Source organism: Olea europaea, chromosome 16 (assembly GCF_002742605.1).
Source record: "Olea europaea var. sylvestris chromosome 16, O_europaea_v1, whole genome shotgun sequence".
NCBI lineage: Eukaryota > Viridiplantae > Streptophyta > Magnoliopsida > Lamiales > Oleaceae > Olea > Olea europaea.
In genome coordinates, this window is record NC_036252.1 from 2,551,932 (window position 1) to 2,564,919 (window position 12,988).

General features: G+C 36.2%; 1 long non-coding RNA gene across 1 annotated transcript; it reads left to right on the plus strand.

Moving 5' to 3' along the window:
• On the plus strand, window positions 1-1,038 carry LOC111412774. The gene is made up of 2 exons (XR_002706095.1): window positions 1-81; window positions 657-1,038. It is a non-coding gene; the product is annotated as an uncharacterized LOC111412774 (long non-coding RNA).
• The last annotated feature ends 11,950 nt before the right edge of the window (window positions 1,039-12,988 follow it).

Below are 12,988 nucleotides of genomic sequence, written 5' to 3' on the forward strand. Positions count from 1 at the left end.
GTTGGTGGATCCTGCCGTGTCATCGAAGTTCCTCAGGCTGAGGATTGTCTGCAGCCTGTAATTAACATAGTTCCATTGCAGGTAAAGTAGCCACTTCTTTTATTACAAATACCTTAATATCGTTGCTGGAACTTTATGCATATGCAAATATTTATGCCTTTATGGTACAATATAAATACTTCAGAACTCATCATTAGAAGGATGTGCACTTTTACCTCACTTCTTTCTAGAATGCCTGGAACCTATTAATGCAAGAATAATAAGATTAATAAATGAACTTGAACTTTATGTTCACCTTGTTGACTCTTGTGTAATTTGTACAATAAGATAATTGTCGGGGTTGAATTCAGGTCACGAATATGCAGTTTTTGTTTGAGCGAGTACCGGAGCCGTAGAATGAGAGGATTGATGTTTGATCTTCGAATTCAAGGCTTCATGGCCACTCATAGTTTAAGCAACAAATTCTTAATTTGCTCCATTTTTCTGAAGCATGATGAGTTTGTAATTTCCCTTTGAGCGGATTGTGTGACTGATATTTAATGAAAAATAGCTTTGATAATTGAAAATTTCTTCATAATTTTTACATATAGCCATGTTATCTATTATGTTCAAGCTAGATCTACTGCTAACTGATCTATCTTTTCAAATCTCTGCAGCTATTGGCTTATCATCTCACCGTTCTAAGGGGACACAATGTTGATCAACCTCGGAATCTTGCAAAGAGTGTAACCACCCAATGAACCACACAAAATTTTTATTTTTTTATTTTTCTCTTCACTCCTTTCTTGGTTGCGGAAATTTGTCTCAAGCTGCAGATATTCCATCTGACCACGAACCGTTAATCTGCCATGTTTCCCTCTGCTAATTCTTGTGACCCTATACGATAAACGATTGAGATTTGATGCTTGATATGATTAAAAAAAATAACTTTATTCCCTGACCTTGTTGATTCCTTTTTCATCCAGATGAACGGTGATTGTACCTCACTACATTTCCGCTGCTTGCTTTGTGTAATATAATCTCTCTTCGAAGTAGTAATGGAACGTCAGATTTTTGCTCTTAAGTTTCTTGTTCCTTATTTTCTCCGAAAACTGTATCCTTGGCTCTTACCGGGTCTCCACACCAGCATTTTCAGCCTAAAGAACAGCTAACGTTCTGTTACATTTCCAGTGCTTATTATGAGGTGGTCTTCCAGTTTCAGTACAATGACTGGCAAATTGGTAGAAAGACAAATAAAAGAACGGTAAACCTGTCTGTCTCTCGTCATGTTTGGTTGTTCAAAAGCAGCAATTCTTCTGCTCTTGGTTTAAAAATTTTTTTTTTTTTTTTTTTTTTTTTGGGGACTACTCTTAAGCACAATGAAACATGAAGGATGACTGTTGAGCACTATCAAGATCTTGGTGAAACTAGGACATAACGATTCTTTTTCCCGCTTCTAAAAATCGAATTATCTGATTGTCGTAGCCGTTGGGTGTCAAGGCCTCAGTATACAATCATCTCGCAAGTTACGTTTGCCAGATTTAAGCACCTCTTTGTTCTAAAGAGAATCGAACTGAGGACCAATGAATATTTTGAAAATGGAATAGTTGGTTCTACCTCTAAGTATGAAATAGGACCAAAATCGAGCCATTCGATTCTTGTCCATTTAGATTCCTTGGATTAAATTTTCAAATTCACTAATCGATGCACATAAAGTGTTTGGTTGTACAAGTTCTTAAGCTACAATCATTTAATATCCAATTCTCCATAATTTATTAATTTACACTAACTACATTTTACATCAAATGGTTAACTATTGGCTTAACTGAGTTCTTTAAAAATATATAACAATATTAATCTATTTTCTTTATTGTTCAAGGAGGGGTCGAAAATTTTAACTTGGAAAACAAGAAAGGAAACTCAAGTCTCTTATTAATCTAAAATTACAACTGATATTTAATGGATCATTATGTCCTAGTTTAGAAATAATACCATGTTAAATTGCATGTGTGTGATGTTCTAGGATGAAATTCACAAGTAAAATGATTGATACATCAGTCGTTTTTAAAAATAAAAAGTAAAAATTTCGGGTTAAATTATTATTTTTTGATTCTTGGTATTAAAATCGAGAATTGGATCTACCTAAAATCAATTACAGGTCGAGTAGAATCTGACGATTTCCAACAATTTGGATGACTTGTGCTTGCCCTGTGGTTTCTCGACGGGCTTTGCATTTTATAGTTTTTCAAGAAAAAATTAGAAAAACAAACATATCCTTTTCATGTCCAATTTGCATTGAATCCTATTTTTTGCTGTTTTCTTTTTCCTGTCCATTGGATCATCTCCAGTCATGGTTTAAAATTGATTTAGATATCTAAAGTGGTCGAAAATCTCTCCAAATTGCATTTCCAGCAGAAAATGTAGATTTTTCAGAGGAAGATCTTATAATGAACTTGCTCTCTTGTTTTATATATGTTTCCTTCCAAGCTTAAGCACGGTCTAAACTGCAAACTTTAGACACCGAAACCTCGTTCATTTGACTCCTTGTACCTGCCAGAGATCAGTAGAAGCAAACAAGCAATCGGCGACAAAAGGTGTATAGTGGAAAAGTGCACATGTATGCTCATCCATTAGGTTGGGCAGCTAATTTGCAGAAGAGGGTAGGATAGAATAGAGAAAAAAGTAGTCAAATGAGAACTAAAATCCTCAGTTAATATCAGTAAAAGTTCGAACAACTGGGTACAGATACTTTGTATTACTACGATACGATGTGTAGTTTCTTGAAACTTTTGTATGAATCTCTAGTTTTGGCGAATGAACTTATTTGTTCTGGATAGGAAAAAGAAATATTTATTATGCATTTCATGGTACTTGAAAATGACCCTGAAATTTGCTTGAATCCTTGGTGAATCTATCACGCAGAGTCTAGTAAAGAGGTATAATTATCAAGAAAATCATTTACAGAAATTCAAATAAATATTTGAATATCAGTCTCATCGACATCATACTAAATTCCATCAGTCGAATCATTATTTCAAGTGGGTATCATACCTCACAGAACAACGTTCTGCCTTTCAACCAATTGATCTAATCTTGGAGAGCTTCTTTTGCTAAAACTCGAGCAGTTTGCTGTAATTAAGCTAATGGCAAGTCTAGCAAATTTTTAAAGACTTGCCCGTCATCATATTTGACAAGTCTTTTAATGGGTAAAAAAAAAAAAAAAGTTGAACCCCAAATTTGAGGGTCCCCTACCGCCTCGTCCCTGGAGTATCGTAAGGAAGGTAAATCGTGGAACGTGTCTCAGCAGGCTAAGGAATAAGAGCTTGCTTGTACACTGGTGCTCACAAAGAGTCCAATTTCATATCTCAGGAATTGAACCCTCATACTGCGGCTGCCAACAAGACTGATATTACCTCACTTCTATCTTTTGCACCACTGGGATATACCCGAAGGGACCTTTTAACGGGTACATCACACTATACAAGTGATTGCATGTATTTAGGTATCAAATTTGGTAAGTCTTTAATAGGGACAGTGCATCATACAAGTGATTGCATAGATTTATAATTGATTGAGCCCTTGGTACATATTCTTTAAAACTCATTTTCCTCTAATAAATCATTTTCTTTCTTCAAAAAAACAATTTTGTATGTGAATTCATTCATAACTTCTTCTTTTTTTTTTTTCTTTTTTTTTTTTTTTTTAAACATAGGCTCTCTAAAAAATCACTTTTTACAAAATCTATTTAAAAAAAATATTTATATCCAATAGCGTTTACTATGAAATACATTAGTTATGGAAGCTTCTGGACAAGTTTAACTAGAAGTGTGGAGAATGGTGTCATCTCCTATTAAGTTAAAAAATGCTCTCTTGAAAAAGCTATGAACCCTTGTCCAACTTTGGGAGGAAATACACGAAAATGGCTCTTCCATTGTAGTAAAATTTGACATTGGCCTTTGACCCATTAAATGAATTAAAAAAAAAACAAATTAAGTTAAAAAAAAAAAAAACTTCACAGTAAAAGGCGATTTTACCCTTCAAACTGTTTGAAAAATTCTGTCTAACCGATCGACCGACGAACAGTCACCAGAAATTTGACCGATCAACCACCGACCACTACACCAATGTCGCAGTCAACGACCATCATCTACATCGGAAATAAAATAACCGATTAATTTTCATGATGACTTTTTGTTTCAGTAGAAAATTTATTGAATAAGTAAATTTAGCATTTTCCTTACATTATTCGGTTTAATTAGATCCATGGGCATGAGCAGTTAGATTGTGGGCATGCTAAGAGTGTGAAAAATGTGAATTTTTTGCAATTTTTGGAGCTCTGTCGCCGACAATGGCGATTTCCGGCAACCAACTGTTAACAGTCAACAGTTGGGTAAACCGACTGTTAACAGTCGGCCCAGACTGTTATATATTTAATTTTTATTTGTTTTTTTATAATTTTTGTAATTAATTAAATTTTTTATTTGATTAAATAGTAATTATGTTATTTATTTATTTAATTTTTATTATTGTCAATATAATATAATAATTGAAATATTCTAAAATTAACAATTTTGTGTTGTTCCTTTTTTTTAATGAAATAATCTTTAATTTATTTTTTTAAATTTATTTAAATAATATAAATAATCTTTACATTTTTTGAAAATGTAAAGTAATTATTTATTTAATTTTTATTATTGTCAATATAATATAATAATTGAAATATTCTAAAATTAACAATTTTGTGTTGTTCCTTTTTTTTAATGAAATAATCTTTAATTTATTTTTTTAAATTTATTTAAATAATATAAATAATCTTTACATTTTTTGAAAATGTAAAGTAATTATTTATTTAATTTTTATATTTGTCTTTTATATAATTTAATAATTGAAATATTCTAAAATTAACAATTTTGTGTTATTCCTTTTTTTCTAAAATAATCTTTAATTTATTTTTTCAAATTTATTTAAATAATATAAATAATCTTTACATTTTTTGAAAATGTAAAGTAATTATTTATTTAATTTTTATACTTGTCTTTTATTCTAAAATTAACAATTTTGTGTTGTTCCTTTTTTTTTTTTTATGAAATAATCTTTAATTTATATTTTCAAATTTATTTAAATAATATAAATAGTCTTTACATTTTTCGAAAATGTATTAATTTTGAAATTTTTTGTTTGTAAATATATTTTCCAAATAATAATTATTTTATTTAATTATTTTATTTTATAATTTCCTTTTTTTATATAATTTAATAATTGAATACATAATATTGTTCGAAATTAACAATTTGTTTTGTTCCTTTTATTGTTCTTTTATGAAAATCTTTGATTTTTTTCAATTTATTTAAATAATATTTATATTCTTTAATTTTTTTGACAATACATTTAATTTGATTTGTTGTTTTTTGTAAATATATTTTTCAAATGTAATATTTGTAATTGTATGGTAGTTAGAGTTCGGTTCCCTTGATTTTGTGAGATTATGCTTTCTTTTGTTATCTCTTGTTCAATACTATAACATTTGAATTTTTGCAGGATGGAGTATCATTTAGATACAGAGTTGAGACGAATGGTGGGGAAAGCTGCTTGGAACAATAGTTTTGAGAGATTTACTGCTGTGTTGGAGCTGCTCGATGATCAGCACGGAGATATGCTACGACAGTCCTTCTTGTGGCCACTGTACCAGTTGCGAGAGGTGCAATACTCAAGACAGATCATTGATGCACTTCTATGTCGGCTTCTGAGGCCAGTCAATGGCGATTCTCTCCAGTTCGACCTCGGGGGCAAGGTCGTCAGTTTCTCGATGTTTGAGTTTACATTGATCACTGGACTGAGGATTACAGGCGACGATGCAGCCATGGAGAGAAGTAATAGGCTGTACGAGACGTACTTCCAGGGACATGGGTCGGTGCTTCTACCCGACTTGATGGTCGCGATCAGGGGGTGCGACCATATGCTAGATAGATTGAAGCTTGTCGAGAGTGTGATGAGGTGTCATCACAAGAAGACTGTCATCGACATTTTCATTTGCAAGTTGTTGATGACATTGATGCGTTCAACAACTATCCATGGGGCCGGAGATGCTACGAAGACACCGTACATGTGTTCACCAGATCGCAGTCGAGGCCCAGGGGGTCGATGCGTAAATACGATACATATGGATTGTCCTTAGCGGTGCAGGTAAATGTTTAATATAATCAAAGTTAAAGTTTTAGTGTATTACATTGATGCTTAACAAGTGTATGTGTTACAGATTTGGGTGTATGAGACAGTTCCTGCACTGGGGGCTCGCTTTGTGCAGCAAGGGGAGACACGCTGCCCTCGGATGCATTATTGGAGATCATCGCGAGCGGAGGGATGTCCCACTGGGAAGCAGTTATCGACCCTCCTCGACGATCCTCAGGTAAGTATTATGCATTTGTAATTTATATTATACGTAGTTTAAAATTTTGTTTACATGATCGTTAAGTAGTTAAACTGTCAATATGTCAACTTGAAGTCATACCTGAGTTGACGCCGTCGATGGAAGAGGAGGCTCGGGGTCTTGTGAAGGATTTAGGCGTTCCGAACACCCCAGACGAGGAGATATCTGATCCGAGTTTGGACCGAGATTGGGTATGTAAATGAAATATAATTTATTGAATATCGTCGACGTATAAATTTATTGAATAATTTTTAATTTATTTATGTAGGAGGGCGGTCCAACTGATCGACGATCACCTCCGCCGAGAGTATCGTCCCCGCCATTGGCATCACCTCCGTCGAGGGCATCACCGCTGCTAGTGGCATCACCTCCGCCGGGGCCATCGCCGCCGCCATTGGCATCACCTCCATCCAGACACCTCCCCCTTGTGTCTCCGGGGCACAGTGATGATTTGTATGCCCGTTTGACTGGATTTATAGGGTAGGAGGTCAGCGCGCTGCGACGAGATTTGACGGAGATGGTCGATGATCTGGGACGAGAGTTGACAAGGAGGGTCAACGATCTGGCAGGGAAGGTCGACTATCTGACAGGGAGGGTTGACGATCTATCCCATGATGTTGGAATACTACAGTCTTTCGTTGTCGACCTTCAAGATACAGTAGCGGAGCTTAGAGGAGATTTAGCCGGCAGACGATGGGGGGATAGAGGGGATGGCGGAGATCATGATTGAGAGGGTGGCAGAGATGGTGATGGAGAGGAGGGTCAACCACATTTTTGACGTGATGAGACATTGGAGTCATTGTGGTTGTCTATGGAGGGGTGACCCCGATGGGGATGGGAGAGCGGACTACGGAGGGGGTGGCCCGACGGGAGGGGCGGAGGAGGTGGCGACGGAGGGGGAGGCCCCGATGGGAGGGGCGGAGGAGGTGGCCCCGGAGGTCGAGAGGACGCCCGACATGATTGAGGGTAAGAGACATGCTGTTGACGATACGGAGCAGGTGGTCGGCAAGAGGTTGAGAGTGCCGTCACAGTATGTTGTTTCCCCCTTCACGGCTGAGGCCAAGAGAAGGACGTTCATCGATGAGACTTACCCGAACTTATTCAGAGAGGTGGACAATTCCAAGTAGAAAGCGTTCGAGAGAGAGTGGAGGAGAATTATCCTTGGGTAAGTATTGTATGATTTTAATAAAGCACTGTACGCTAACTCGTCTACGCTTATTTTAACATTTTCCTGTTTTTTATAGAGTTAGCCGCACGATAGGTCAAAGGACGGTCTCGGACCCTTACAAGTGGTTCCACGATATCACCACTGCGGGAGCTTGGCTCATTGACGATGTAAGTGAACTATTAATTTCGTTTTTTTATGTATATGTGACCTTGTGTTTATTAAATGAATAATTCATACTTTTTTGGTGTTTCCTGCTGCAGCACATCGACCTAGCCATGGACTTGTTGCGAGATTGAGCTCAAAAACATCCAAAATTATTTGATGTCCATGGTCGAGTCATATTAAACACCGAGTTCCTGCGTGCCATTACCATAGAGTATCAGTCGCTCGAACTTATGGGTAACGAGTACACGGTGCCAGAATATATGCTTGAGTGGGTGATAGGACTATCACCGAGTGTCGGGGGAAAATCATGGAAGGGTTGTATACATATGTACATTCCAATGTGCATCAATAAACACTATATTACGCTAGAAATCGTTTTTGTTGACTCGACTATATATGTGTACGACCCAGATCATTCATGTTTGACACAAGGCCAGTTGGAGCAAAACCTGGAGTCCGTGGCTGTAATTGTTCCTATGATGGCCAGACGAGTGGGGATAAATGTACAGGACAGATTGCGAATCGTTCGAAACACGACGACAGCGCGACAGTCCGTAAGGTAAGTGTTTGAATTTTGTTGTTTTCATCTTTCAGATTTAGTTTTTATTTACACAGTACTGAACTGATTTATTCTTGTTCAATTGCAACAGCGACTGCGACATATTTGCCATTAAGTACGTTGAATTTTTAAGTATAGGACATAAGGTTAATGGAATCAACCAGTCGTGGATACAGAATTGGAGAAAGAAGCTAACATGTGATTTGTTCGAATTTAATACTGACCCGTAAATTTCATTTATATATATATGTAACATTTCAATTGTAAATTTAATTATCTTTGTAATTATGAAATAATTGTAAATTTGTGTTCAATTTATATAACATTCAAATTGGAAATTTAATTATTTTTTGTTATTTTACACGTATGCCGAGTATGGAACTATTTTTTTCAAATGAATCATTATAAATACCATTTATCAAGAATAAATATTGAATATAGAAGATTTATAAAGAACAAATATTGAATAGTGTAAAGTAAAAGGAAATATTATTAATTTCACGTACCTGTCTAGTCGTCATTTAGGGGAATTTGACTGGTACAAAATTGTCGAGTATGCCATATGGCTCTACACCGGCTACACCTACGCGGTCGAGGAAACTCTCCGGTAGATGGTATTCTAGATGTACTTGGACGTCCAAGACCACGCGGCTCAACTGCTGGTGGTAACAAATTATGAAATGGGAGAATGTGCTCGGGAACTTCCCACTCGACTTTATTCGGCAGAGGAAATATAGTCTCGGCATATGCTGTTCTCCAAGACTCAGTCGTATAATACAAAAAGCATAACGTTCTCGCAGCAAAGCCTCGATATGTGACCACTGCAACTGCATGCTCACATGGAAAACTCTCCAACTGAAATCCTGTACAAGTCCATGTGTTATCAGTCAAGTCCACCATATATGTCGTATTACGTGCACATTACACGGAGAAGCGAAACTCATCTAATGCTTCCACATTCGACTTCCTCGCAACCTCTGCCGCCTTAAACAGTTTCTCCTCTTGAGCTGGGGCCAACACGCTGGTGCAACTCTGTGATGCCGCACGTCAGTCATGAAACCACTGTTGTAGCTTGTTACGAATGTTCTCAATCATTGCGAGAATTGATAACTCTCGATCCTTCTTAAACAATGCATTGAAAGACTCCGCGTTATTCGACGTCATCATTATTGCATCGACGTCTTGGAAAGTATGACCACGCCCAATGTTCGATCCTCATCTTCGTCAGATACTCCAACGCCGGTAATGATTAACTTCCTATCTCGAGCATGAACTTATTACACTCTTCAGCACTGTAAGTTTCGGCTGGTCTCCTGAACAATGAAACGATGCATGTGCCCCGATACCTAGTCTTCAAATTACCTTGTATATGGTACATGCAACACCCGTGATGTGCCCCAGGAAAAACTTCAGGATACCGTTTATTATAAATTGTCCCCGATCGGTTACAAAGGCAAGGTCTTCGACTTCCCCGATCACTTTCCTCAGTTTAGAAAAGAACTAACGCATGGACAGATCATTCTCGCTGTCGACTATGCCGAATGCAATAGGGTAAATTTGGATGTTGGCATCTTGACATGTAGCGATAATTAATTTGCCTTGATATTTAGCTTTCAGAGTTGTACCATCAACTAGAATTACGGGTCGCATTGTATTTCGAAAACCCCGAATACATTGTCCGAGAGCCGTGAAAAAATACTTAAAACAATTATCGCCCCCCATCTCAATAAAAAATGCCGTGCCAGGATTAGTTGTCCCCATGTTATGGCAATACCTAGCCAATTAGCATAGCTCTCTTCAACTGATCCCATTAAATCCTCCAACGCACATTATTTGGCCTTCCACGCTTTCTGGTAGCTCATGACCACTTCGTACTCTTGACGGACGTCGTTAATGATGTCCGAAGGTCTGTAAATCGTCCGTGGATCCTGATACTTGTGTATTATCTGTCGACCAATAAATCATGCTCGAGCTTGCCTGTGATCGTTTCGAAGAATTCCCACTTCGCAAGTATGTTCCCGTGAATACTTGCGAATTTCGAAGCACTCATTTGTGTCCATCTTAGTTGCTCTCAAGCGCCAATTGCAACTGTCTTCGACGCAAGCAACTATCAAGAATGACTTGTTTGATTTCTTTATCTTGAACTCAAAGTTATATTTTAATGCTAGCCGGTGCACAGTTTCCTGCAAATCTTTCTTGGTTTCAAACAGTTGCTCGACCTACAAGTCCTCATCATCGGGAGCCACACGGGAAGAATTGGAGGACGGTCCACTTGTTCCAACTTGTGAGCTCCCACCCGGCTCGTGTCTCTGTCGGGATAAAGCAATCAAATTCTCATTTATAAACTCGTTTATATTCTTATTGTCTTCAACTGTCGACGGAGTTTTGCGCGTAACAGCGACATCACGATCAGAAGCAACTGTCTCAGAAATACCCACATCATCTGCAGGAACTATCTCCACCGTCTCCCAAAAATCTCGATCATTGTTATCCGCTCTATCTGAATTTTCGCGTTCACCTTCGATAACATCCTTCGTAATTAAAGTCACACCAAGAACAGTCGGAGTCCGATGCATTCTATTCAATTCTAATAGATAATTCAATTCAACATCATTAGTAACGAATACCGGTGGCCTCGGAATGGATGAATCCCCATAACCGTTGAATAGATATCTCAATTGTATACCGTATTGAGATTGATCGATATTTAGCTTATTTTGCAAATCGTGGTACATTTCTAAGTATGGTGTACTCTCTGTTATGGAAACTGCAATACAACCACGTATGTCACTCGTCCATCTCCATTCTCACCGATTATTTTCATTTAATTCGAAATCACTGAAATAACACATGAGGATTATCATATCTGCATGAGGAAATGGTTTTAATCAACTTCATTTATTAATTATAAGAAAAAGGCCAACAAAAATCAGTGTAGAGTCGATTAATTGGCTGTTAAACAGCCGACTGTTTGGCTGTAAACAGCCAAACAGTCGGAAACAACAACCAAGCAGTCGGACTGTTTCCGACTATTTGGCTGTTATTGCGCAAGAGAATACGGTTCTAAAGTTATACATCTGTTCAATTTTTTTTATAGATAAGATCTGTTAAAAAAAATTTATGCTAACTACTATGTCGACATAAAATTTCTCTATTCAAACGTATACTAATTTACTGAAAACAAAATTAAACATGCATAAATGTACTTACCGATTTGAAGTAATTGATACGAAAAAAATTTCTGACTTCAACGTTTCAAATTTTTTCTAGATTTTGAGGTTCAAGCAGATGAAAAGATGAGAGTTTTTCTTGTGTCGGAAGCTCGTTTTGAAGTTTTTATAAGTGGGGAAGTGTTTGGTTTTCAATTATTAACTAAAAGGGTAGTATAGTCCTTTCAACAATATATTGTTTTGTAATTGTACAAAACATTTAAGGGCATCTTTGTCTTTTACCATACAAGAGACCAATGTCATAATATTCATGATTTTGGAAGTTAAAGTGAAATTTAGGTCCTTTGACTGGGTTAAACTTAAAAGTACCCCCCAATATTTGGATACACGATAGTGAAAAACTTGTATGAAATATTTTCAATTAACATCGTGCGATTTATAATTGAGAGATTGCCTTTCATTTTGCGACCAAGTGAAGGTTCAAGTCCAAAATATACATTCGCCTGCATAAAATTTCTTGGCTGTACAAAACAAAAATTTAGAAAATCAAATTCACTTTGAACATTGGTTAATTGTTAGAAAATTTTCAAATAAGCGGATAGATGTCGTTGAAGCTTAAAAGAGTTCTATTATGCCACTATTTGGTGAAAATTAAAATTAAATTTTTAGTAAATTTTGATCAAATATGATATGTGGTTCAAAAATTGTAAAACCTGTGAAATATGTTGTTAAAATTAATTGTTGACTTTGATTTAAACTAAAATCTGGATTTTAATGGGTACCAAATACCTTACATTTTAATTATATGATACATTTTTTTAAAGCAATTCACGTTTGTATCGAATATGCTCTTATAAAAGATTGTTTGCATGAGTTGTCTTTTTTTTTTTTTAATCATATTTTTAATTTTTCTTTTTCTACTCATTTTATTATTATTATTTAACTAAAGCAAGAATATTTTAGTCTTTTTGACGGTTAGTTGAATGGAAACCATAAAAAAATCCATTTCGTCCATTAAATGAAGCAACCTTTTATTAAATCGAAACCTCGCTTCTTTCATTCAATCTATGATATCTTTACGCCAAAATTTGAAGGTTAAGGACTATTTGCACAACAATTCAATAGGCTATGGACCTGAAACGAATAATAATATTAATTGTGTTGCACACTGCATGAGGGCATACATGTCATTTGCGCCCAAAAATCCAAATGAGTCGAAAAATATTTGGAATCTGTTCCGGCAGTCTGGTCTCTGATTTTTGTCCCAAGCTACACTGCCAAAGTTCTTAAACTAGAATCTGTTTTTTAAAAGAAACAAGCACATAGAGAGACTCAAGGTGGAACTTGTGTACTACTATTTTCATGTCTTGTGTGTATATATACAGATGAATGATCTCTTAAATATCGGTGCTTAACTTATGTTAAGTATCGGTGACATAACACGACATTTAATTGGCCAATTAAATGTCTTGTATGTATATATATATACAGAGGAATAATCTCCTATTATGCTAAGCACC